This window comes from Macaca mulatta, chromosome 12 (assembly GCF_049350105.2).
Source record: "Macaca mulatta isolate MMU2019108-1 chromosome 12, T2T-MMU8v2.0, whole genome shotgun sequence".
Classification (NCBI taxonomy): domain Eukaryota; kingdom Metazoa; phylum Chordata; class Mammalia; order Primates; family Cercopithecidae; genus Macaca; species Macaca mulatta.
Genome location: NC_133417.1, coordinates 96,205,586 through 96,216,528, shown reverse-complemented (window position 1 = coordinate 96,216,528; position 10,943 = coordinate 96,205,586).

Sequence of the window (10,943 nt, the reverse complement as noted above, 5' to 3'; positions counted from 1 at the left end):
GGGTACACCTGCCCTCCTCCCCTAAAAAGGTTTTGTTGCCTTATTATGATGCCATAGCTGATCTAATTATCTTGGGAAGAGAAAACAGTAGAAAATACTTTGGAAAAGAACCCTCTACCATTATACAGCCCTACACTCAATCACACATTCATTGGCTATTACAAAATACGGAAGCCTGGCCAATTGCTTGCGCTTCTTACACTGGCTCAATTGACCACCATTACCCACCTAACAAACTCATTCAATTTTGCAAACTTCATGCGTTTGTGTTTCCCCATATTACCAGCAAAGAACCTCTCAATGACGCATTATTAATTTTCACTGATGGATCTTCCACAGGACTTGCCGCTTACACTTACAATAATGTAGTCGTTAAATTCCAGACCACTTATACATCAGCTCAGCTGGTCGAATTGCAAGCTATAATTGCAGCACTATCAGCTTTTCCTTGTCAGCCACTTAACATTTACACAGACAGCACCTACCTGGCTCATTCAATACCCCTCTTAGAGACCGTGCCTCAAATTAAACATATTTCAGACACAGCTGACCTATTTTTACAATGTCAACAACTTATTCGAAAAAGGACTACTCCCTTTTTTCTTGGGCATATTAGAGCACATTCAGGATTACCGGGACCTTTAACACAAGGTAACGCAACAGCTGACGCGGCAACAAAAATCATAGCCACAGTCACTACAGACAATTTGCAACAAGCACAAAAAGCACATGCCTTGCATCATTTAAACGCCCAAACCTTAAGACTCATGTTTAAACTTACCAGAGAACAAGCTCGACAAATAGTTAAACAATGCGCCAACTGCATAACGTATTTGCCTGTTCCCTATCTAGGAGTTAACCCCCGAGGACTCACCCCAACGAAATTTGGCAAATGGACATTACTCACCACTTAGAATTCGGTCAGCTAAAATATATCCATGTATGCATAGACACCTATAGTGGATTCATCAGTGCAACTCTCCAAACAGGAGAGGCCACCAAACATGTCATAGCTCATTTATTGCATTGCTTTTCTATTTTAGGAATACCCAAACAAATCAAAATAGACAATGGCCCTGGTTATATAGCCAAAACCTTTTTACAATTCTGTAATACCCTACAAATTAAACATACCACAGGTATTCCCTACAATCCCCAAGGACAAGGTATAGTAGAAAGAGCTCATCTGTCTTTAAAAACTGTTATCACAAAATTAAAAGGGGGGAGCTGGTACCCCGTGAAGGGTACCCCTAGAAACATACTCAATCATGCCCTGTTTATCCTTAATTTTTAAAATTTGGACAGTCATGGAAAATCGGCTGCCGATCGTTTCTGGCATCCTGAATCTCAAAAACAGTTTGCAATGGTAAAATGGAAAGATCCACTTGATAATTCATGGCATGGCCCCGATTCAGTTTTAATTTGGGGAAGAGGCTCAGTATGCATCTTCTCACAAAAAATGATGCAGCCAGATGGCTGCCTGAAAGATTGGTAAGACAAATAAATCATAACCATTGTCAGTCCAGGGAAGATAAATCTCCCTGAGAAGTTCTTTCCTTTTTGTTTTTCAGAAAATGAAGCCTAACATGAGATTCCTTTGGAGAATAATCGTTCTATATAACATAGTGACAGTCTATGCAGGTTTTGGTGACCCTCGTAAGGCAAGAGAATTACTACGAAAACAATACGGCCAGCCTTGTGATTGCAGAGGGGGACAGGTATCTGAACCTCCGTCAGACAGAATCACCCAGGTGACTTGCTTGGGCAAGACAGCTTACCTAATGCCAGACCAGTCATGGAAATGAAAAGTGCTGTTTTTACGCCAACAAATCCGGAATCGTCAGAGATAAGATAAAGACTTTACAGGAAGAACTAGAAGAGCGCAGAAAAGGTCTGGTCGCTAATCCCTTGTGGACTGGACTCGATGGACTTCTCCCCTATCTCCTGCCATTTCTTGGTCCTTTACTTACTCTTCTACTCTTTCTCACTCTCGGGCCTATAATCTTTAATAAGCTTATGGCATTCGTCAGACAACAAATCGAGGCCTTCCAGGCCAAACCTATACAGGTCCATTATCATCGCCTTGAGATGACTGAAAATGGTGAGTCTTATTTGCCTTAATAAGACCACCTCTCCTGTGTGCTGAACTGGACAGTCAATGACGGGTAAGAGGACACTATCTCCATCGGAGCCTAAGACAGGAGGGCCGCCCTTGCTGCTGCCTTATCCCATGACGGGCCTAGAAGGTGGGGGTGAGTTGACCCAACCTAAGACAGGCGCAGTTCCCGAGAGGTCGTTTTCTCATCATAAAATAATTAAAAGGGGGACCTGTCCGGAGCTGCATGCCCCGGCCATAGCGAATAATAACTGACGATTAAAAACGCCTGAGCTCTATTCATTTCCACCTTCTACCTCCTCCCTAGATTTACCTTTTTCCCTGTATTAATACCTCATAAAAGATGGCGCTCTTCCTGCTTCTTCTTCACCCATTTTTCCCGCGCCCGCGAAAATTACTACCTGACAGCGCAGGTGCAACATGACGTTCGACCAGAGAAACCAATACCTATCTGGCCACGCCTCCACTATGAGATCATTTTCGCCTTGGCCCAACCCCTTCCCCTCCAAGTGTATATAAGGCACTGCATTACCGCCATTAAACGAGACTTGATCAGAGCACTGTCTTGTCTCCATTTCTCGTATTTCTTGTTCCCCAAATTCCCACCCCCTCCTCCAGGGCCTGCTTCGACTATCCCGCGGGACGGGATAATTATACTTTAAGTTCTAGGGTGCATGTGCACAATGTGCAGGTTCATTACATACGTACACATGTGCCATGTTGGTGTGCTGCACCCATTAACTCGTCATTTACATTAGGTATATCTCCTAATGCTATCCCTCCCTCCTCCCCCCTCCCCCCACTCCACGACAGGCCCTGGTGTGTGATGTTCCCCGTCCTATGTCCAAGTGTTCTCATTGTTCAATTCCTACCTATGAGTGAGAACATGCGGTGTTTGGATTTTTGGCCTTGCGATAGTTTGCTGAGAATGATGGTTTCCAGCTTCATCCATGTCCCTACAAAGGACATGAACTCACCCTTTTTTATGGTTGCATAGTATTGCATAGTGTATATGTGCCACATTTTCTTAATCCAGTCTATGATTGATGGACATTTGGGTTGGTTCAAGTCTTTGTTATTGTGAATAGTGCTGCAATACACATGTGTGTGCATGTGTCTTTATAGCAGCCTGATTTTTAATCCTTTGGGTATATACCCAGTAATGGGATGGCTGGGTCAAATGGTATTTTTAGTTCTAGATCCTTGAGGAATCGCCATACTGTCTTCCAAAATGGTTGAACTAGTTTACAGTCCCACCAATAGTGTAAAAGTGTTCCTATTTCTCCACATCCTCTCCAGCATCTGTTGTTTCCTGACATTTTAATGATTGCCATTCTAACTGGCATGAGATGGTATCTCATTGTGGTTTTGATTTGCATTTCTCTGATGACTAGTGATGATGAGCATTTTTTCATGTCTGTTGGCTGCATAAACGTCTTCTTTTGAGAAGTGTCTGTTCATATCCTTTGCCCACTTTTTGATGAGGCTGTTTTATTTTTCTTATAAATTTGTTTAAGTTCTTTGTAGATTCTGGATATTAGCTCTTTGTCAGATGGGTAAATTGCAAAAATTTTCTTCTATTCCATAGGTTGCCTGTTCACTCTGATGGTAGTTTCTTTTGATGTGCAGAAGCTGTTTAGTTTAATTAGATCCCATTTGTCAATTTTGGCTTTTCTTGCCATTGCTTTTGGTGTTTTAGTCATGAAGTTCTTGCCCATGCCTATGTCCGGAATGGTATAGCCTAGGTTTTCTTCTAGGGTTTTTATGGTTTTACGTCTAACATTTAAGTCTTTAATGCATCTTGAATTAATTTTTGTATAAGGTGTAAGGAAGGGATCCAGTGTCAGCTTTCTGCGTATGGGTAGCCAGTTTTCCCAGCACCATTTATTAAATAGGGAATCCTTTCCCCATTTCTTGTTTTTGTCAGGTTTGTCAAAGATCAGATGGTTGTAGATGTGTGGTGTTATTTCTAAGGCCTCTGTTCTGTTTCATTGGTCTGTCTCTGCTTTGGTACCAGTACCATGCTGTTTTGGTTCCTGTAGCCTTGTAGTATAGTTTGAAGTCAGGTAGTGTGATGCCTCAAGCTTTGTTCATTTTGCTTAGGACTGTCTTGACAATGTGGGCTCATTTTTGGTTCCATAAGAACTTTAGAGTAGTTTTTTCCAATTCTGTGAAAAAAGTAATTGGTAGCTTGATGGAGATGGCATTGAATCTATAAATTACCTTGGGCAGTATGGCCATTTTCACAATATTGGTTCTTCCTATCCATGAGCATGGAATGTTCTTCCATTTCTTTGTGTCCTCTTTTATTTCGCTGAGCAGTGGTTTATAGTTCTCCTTGAAGAGGTCCTTCACATCCCTTGTAAGTTGGATTCCTAAGTATTTTATTCTCTTTGTAGCAATTGTGAATGGGAGTTCATTCATGATTTGACTCTCTGTTTGTCTGTTATTGGTGTATAGGAATGCTTGTGATTTTTTCACATTGATTTTGTATCTTGAGACTTTGCTGAAGTTGCTTATCAGCTTAAGGAGATTTTGGGCTGAGACAATGGGATTTTCTAAATATACAACCATGTCATCTGCAAACAGGGACAATTTGACTTCTTCTTTTCCTAATTGAATCCGCTTTATTTCTTTCTCTTGCCTGATTGCCCTGGCCAGAATTTCCAATACTATTTTGAATAGGAGTGGTAAGAGAGGGCATCCCTGTCTTGTACTGGGTTTCACAGGGAATGCTTCCAGTTTTTGCTCATTTAGTATGATATTGGCTGTGGGTTTTTCATAAATAGCTCTTATTATTTTGAGATACATTCCAACAATACCTAGTTTATTGAGTTTTTGGCATGAAGGCAGTTGAATTTTGTTGAAGACCTTTTCTGCATCTACTGAGATAATCATGTGGTTTATGTCATTGGTTCTGTTTATGTGATGGATTATATTCATTGATTTGCATATGTTGAACCAGCATTGCATCCCAGGGATGAAGCTGACTTGATCATGGTGGATAAGCTTTTTGTTGTGCTGCTGGATTTGGTTTGCCAGTATTTTATTGAGGATTTTTGCATCGATATTCATCAGGGTTATTGGTCTAAAATTCTCTTTTTTTGTTGTGTCTCTTCCAGGCTTTGGTATAAGGATGATGCTGGCCTCATAAGAGTTAGGGAGGATTTCCTCTTTTTCTATTGATTGGAATAGTTTCAGAAGGAATGGTACCAGCTCCTCTTTGTACCTCTGGTAGAATTCGGCTGTGAATCCATCTGGTCCTGGACTTTTTTGGTTGGTAGGCTATTAATTATTGCCTCGAATTCAGAGCCTGTTGTTGGTCTATTCAGGGATTCAACTTCTTCCTGGTTTAGTCTTGGGAGGGTGTATGTGTCCAGGAATTGATTCATTTCTTCTAGATCTTCTATTTTATTTGCCTAGAGGTGTTGATAGTATTCTCTAATGGTAGTTTGTATTTCTGTGGGATTGGTGGTGATATCCCGTTTATCTTTTTTTTTTTTTTTTTGCGTCTGTTTGGTTCTTCTCTCTTTTCTTCTATGTTAGTCTTACTAGCGGTCTATCAATTTTGTTGATCTTTTCAAAAAACCAGCTTGTGGATTCACTGATGTTTTGAAGGTTTTTTTTGTGTCTCTATCTCCTTCAGTTCTGCTCTGATCTTAGTTATTTCTTGCCTTCTGCTAGCTTTTGAATGTGTTTGCTCTTGCTTCTCTAGTTCTTTTCAATGTGATGTTAGGGTCTCGATTTTAGATCTTTCCTGCTTTCTCTTGTGGGCATTTAGTGCTATAGACTTCCCTCTATACACTGCTTTAAATGTGTCCCAGAGATTGTGGTATGTTGTATCTTTGTTCTCATTGGTTTCAAAAAACATCTTTATTTTTGCCTTCATTTCGTTATGTACCCAGTAGTCATTCAGAAGCAGGTTGTCCAGTTTCCATGTAGTTGTGCGGTTTTGAGTAAGTTTCTTAATCTTGAGTTGTAATTTGATTGCACTGTGGTCTGAGAGAGTTTGTTGTGATTTCTGTTCTTTTACATTTGCTGAGGAGTGCTTTATTTCCAATTATGTGGTCAATTTTAGAATAAGTGTGATGCAGTGCTGAGAAGAATGTATATTCTGTTGATTTGGGGTAGAGAGTTCTGTAGATGTCTGTTAGGTCCCCTTGGTGCAGAGCTGTGTTCAAGTCCTGGATATCCCTGTTAATCTCTGTCTCATTGATCTGTCTAATATTGACAGTGGGGTGTTAAAGTCTCCCATTATTATTGTTTGGGAATCTAAGTCTCATTGTAGGTGTCTAAGAACTTGCTTTATGAATCTGGGTGCTCCTGTATTGGGTGTGTATATATTTAGAATAGGTAGCTCTTCTTGTTGAATTGATCCCTTTACCATTATGTAATGGCCTTCTTTGTCTCTTTTGATCTTTGGTGGTTTAAAGTCTGTTTTAGCAGAGACTAGGATTGCAACCCCTGCTTTTTTTTCTTTCCATTTGCTTGGTAGATCTTCCTCCATCCCTTTATTTTGAGCCTATTTGTGTCTCTGCACCTGAGATGGGTCTCCGGAATACAGTGCACTGATGGGTCTTGACTCTTTATCCGATTTGCCAGTCTGTGTCTTTTAATTGGGGCATTTAGCCCATTTACATTTAAGTTTAATATTGTTATGTGTTAATTTGATCATTAATATGTATCATTAATGTATCATTATGGTGTTAGCTGGTTATTTTGCCTGTTAATTGATGCAGTTTCTTTCTAGCATCAATAGTCTTTACAATTTAGCATGCTTTTGCAGTGTTGGTACCAGTTGTTCCTTTCCATGTTTAGTGCTTCCTTCAGGAGCTCTTATAAGGCAGGCCTGGTGGTGACAAAATCTCTCAGCATTTGTCTGTAAAGGATTTTCTCCTTCACTTACGAAGCTTAATTTGGCTGGATATGAAATTCTGAGTTGAAAATTTTTTCTTTAAGAATGTTGAATATTGGCCCCCATTCTCTTCTGGCTTGTAGGGTTTCTGTCGAGAGATCTACTGTTAGTCTGATGGGCTTCTCTTTGTGTGTAACCTGACCTTTCTCTCTGGCTGCCCTTAACATTTTTTCCTTCATTTCAACCTTGCTGAATCTGACAATTATGTGTCTTGGGGTTGTTCTTGTCGAGGAATATATTTGTGGTGTTCTCTGTATTTCCTGAATTTGAATGTTGTCCTGCCTTGCTAAGTTGGGGAAGTTCTCCTGGATAATATCCTGAAGAGTGTTTTCCACTTTGGTTCCATTCTCCCCGTCACTTTCAGGTACACCAATCAAATGTAGATTTGGTCTTTCCCCATAGTCCTATATTTCTTGGAGGCTTTGTTTCTTTTTACTCTTGTTTTCTCTAACCTTTTCTTCTTGCTTTATTTCATTAATTTGACTTTCAATCACTGATATCCTTTCTTCCACTTGATCAAATGGGCTATTGAGGCTTGTGCATGCATCACAAAGTTCTCATGCCATGGTTTTCAGCTCCATCAGGTTATTTAAGGTCTTCTCTGCACTGTTTATTCTAGTTAGCCATTCGTCTAACCTTTTTTCAAGGTTTTTAACTTCCTTGCGATGGCTTCAGATATCCTCCTTTAGCTTGGAGAAGTTTGTTATTACCGACTTTCTGAAGCCTACTTCTGTCAGCTCATCAAAGTCGCTCTCCATCCAGCTTTGTTCCCTTGCTGGCAAGAAGCTGTGATCCTTTGCAAGAGAAGAGGCACTCTGGTTTTTAGAATTCTCACCTTTTCTGCTCTGTTTTCTCCCCAGCTTTGTGGTTTTATCTACCCTTGGTCTTTGATATTGGTGACCTACAGATGGAGTTTTTATGTGGATGTCCTTTTTGTTGATGTTGATGCTATTCCTTTCTGTTTGTTAGTTTTCCTTCTACTAGTCAGGTCCCTCAGCTGCAGGTCTGTTGGAGTTTGATGGAGGTTCACTCTAGACTCTGTTTGCCTGGGTATCACCAGCGGAGGCTGCAGAACAGCAAATATTGCAGAACAGCAACTATTGATGCTTGATTCTTCCTCTGGAAGCTTCGTCCCAAAGGGGCACCCACCTGTATGAGGTGTCAGTCAGCCCCTACTGGGAGGTGTCTCCCAGTTAGGCTACACAGGGTTCAGGGACCCACTTGAGGAGGCAGTCTCTTCCTTCTCAGAGCTCAAACGCCATGCTGGGAGAACCATTGCTCTCTTCAGAGCTGTCAGACAGGGACGTTTAAGTCTGCAGAAGTTTCTGCTGCCTTTTTTTCAGCTATTCTCTGCCCACAGTGGTGGAGTCTATAGAGGCAGAGACCTTGCTGAGCTGCTGTGGGATCTGCTCAGTTTGAGCTTCCTGGCCACTTTGTTTACCTACACAAGCCTCAGAAATGGTGGAAACCCCTCCCCCTGCCAGGCTACAGCTTCACAGGTTGATCTCAGACTGCTGCACTAGCAATAAGCAAGGCTCCATGGGCATGGGACCTGCTGAGCCAGGCATAGGAGAGAATCTCCTGGTCTGCTGGTTGCTAAGACCATGGGAAAAGTGCAGTATTTGGGCAAGAGTGTCCCATTTTTCCAGGTACAGTCTGTCATGGCTTCGCTTGGCTAGGAAAGGGAAATCCCCCAACCCCTTGCACTTCCTGGGTGAGGCGATGCCCCTCCCTCCTTTGGCTTGCCCTCTGTGTGCTGCACCCACTGTCCAACCAGTCCCAATGAGATGAACCAGGTACCTCAGTGGACATGCAGAAATCACCCATATTCTGTGTTGATCACGCTGGGAGCTGCAGACTGGAGCTGTTCCTATTCCACCTCATTCTTTTAAAAAGATCAAACTGCTGAATGATAAGAGGGGTGAAAGTAACTGTTCTGGTTCACATCCTCCAAAATACTTACATTCACCCACCTGACTATAAAGAGTAACATTTGGTTTGGTTCTCTTCTTCCTTCCTCTTCCCTTTCTCTCCCATTTTTGGGAGACTCCCAGTAGATAATAGTGACAGTGCATAGGATGATTAGGGCTGGGAAATATTGCTTTCAAACAGAGAAGGAAATTTGGCAGCATTCACACCTATAATGTATTATTTAGTTAGAACAGTGTGGGTCTATACTGTGTTTTGGTTGTGTGTGTGTATGAGTGTGAGTGTGTGTGTGTGTGTGTGGTTAAGTTCTTTGAATTATACTAACAATTGAAATGCAGGTGATCTTTTCTTAAAAATCCAGATTCGCAGCTTCCTGTTAGATTCTCTGGCCAGATGCAGTGGCTCAAGCCTGTAATCCCAGACATTGGGAGGCTGAGGCAGATGGATCACTTGAGGTCAGGAGTTTGAGACCAGCCTGGCCAACATGGTGAAACCCCGTCTTTACTAAAAATATTCAAAAATTTAGTCAGGCATGGTGGTGCAGGCCTGTAATCCCAGCTACTGGGGAGGCTGAGGCAGGAGAATCATTTTAACCTGGGAGGCAGAGGTTGCAGTGAGCCAAGATCATGCCATTGCACTCCAGCCTGGGCGACAGAGTGAGACTCTGTCAAAAAGAAAGAAAGAAAGAAAGAAAGGAAGGATGGAAGGAAGGAAGGAAGGAAGGGGGAGAGAGAGAGAGAGAGAGAGAGAGAGAGAGAGAGAGAAAGAAAGAAAGAAAGAAAGAAAGAAAGATTGATTCTCCATAGGCCCCATCATCTTGTTGTCCCAGGAGGGCTTTGAGTTCACAGTGCTTGATTTAGGGGCCACTCTTTATTGGATGGCACCAATATTTCAGACTGTTAATATTCAGACCTCTGGGTGCTGGTGCTGAACTTTGGAAGGGTTCTATCGCATATTAATCTAAAGCCCTATCAGCTCCATCTCACTTCACCTACTTTGTTCCCCCCAACTATAAAACAAATTTCATCCTGTCTCTTCTTACCCTCTTCTGCACAATAGTCTGGTACAGAATGCTCACAGCTCAGAGATGATGTATCTTCTAACATCTCCACCCATCTCTCCCCATAGTGACTCTAGCACTAAAAAAGCTGGGTCAGAATAACAGAGTCATCATACCACAGTTACTCAGAAGGAAGACACTGAAGCTCCCACCAGGGCCTCAGATGTCCCACAAGGTACATTCAAATTAGAAAAATCATTTCTTCCTCCAATTGGCTGCAGCCCTGCACCAACACTTATGTCTTGGGAACTGAAGCACAGTTTAGATTTCAGTCCTCACTCATCCCCCTCAACCAATCACTCTTGCATAATGAGCAAACTAAACAGCTATTCTCAGAGACACTGATACCAACTAATCTTGTTTGTAATGACCCTCCATAAATCTTTGGTTTAGGTTATTCTTCTCCCTGTATAGAAGGATGCCAGTCTTAGTACTGGGTCGGGACTTGACCTTCTCTAAGCAGGCTGAGCATCACTGTTCTGCATACCTGAATACAGTTCTTTCATCCTTCACTTTTTTTATTAAACTCATCTTCTGGCTTTTTCTGACTACTTCAGTTCATTGTGGTCATTCTTCTGAATTCCTGTGGCATTTACATTTGGCATTGCCATTCAACTGAGCATTATTAATTTCATATGCTTATTTTGTCTTCTCTGCCAGTTCAACCCTAAATTATTCTCATTGTGATGTATGAGCTCAGTAAATATTTCATACTTAATTGAATAGATTTCCAACAAGTACAAGCTCTAGCACCTAAAATAATTTCAGGGGACTTCTGCCTTTGGACATAATAGATTAACAGGGATTAGGGTTGCCAGATAAAAATTCTGGAAACCCACTGTAATTTGAATTTCAAACAAACTTATACTATAAATATGGGTCATATATATACTGAAAAAACTCTTCGTTATTGGTCTGACATT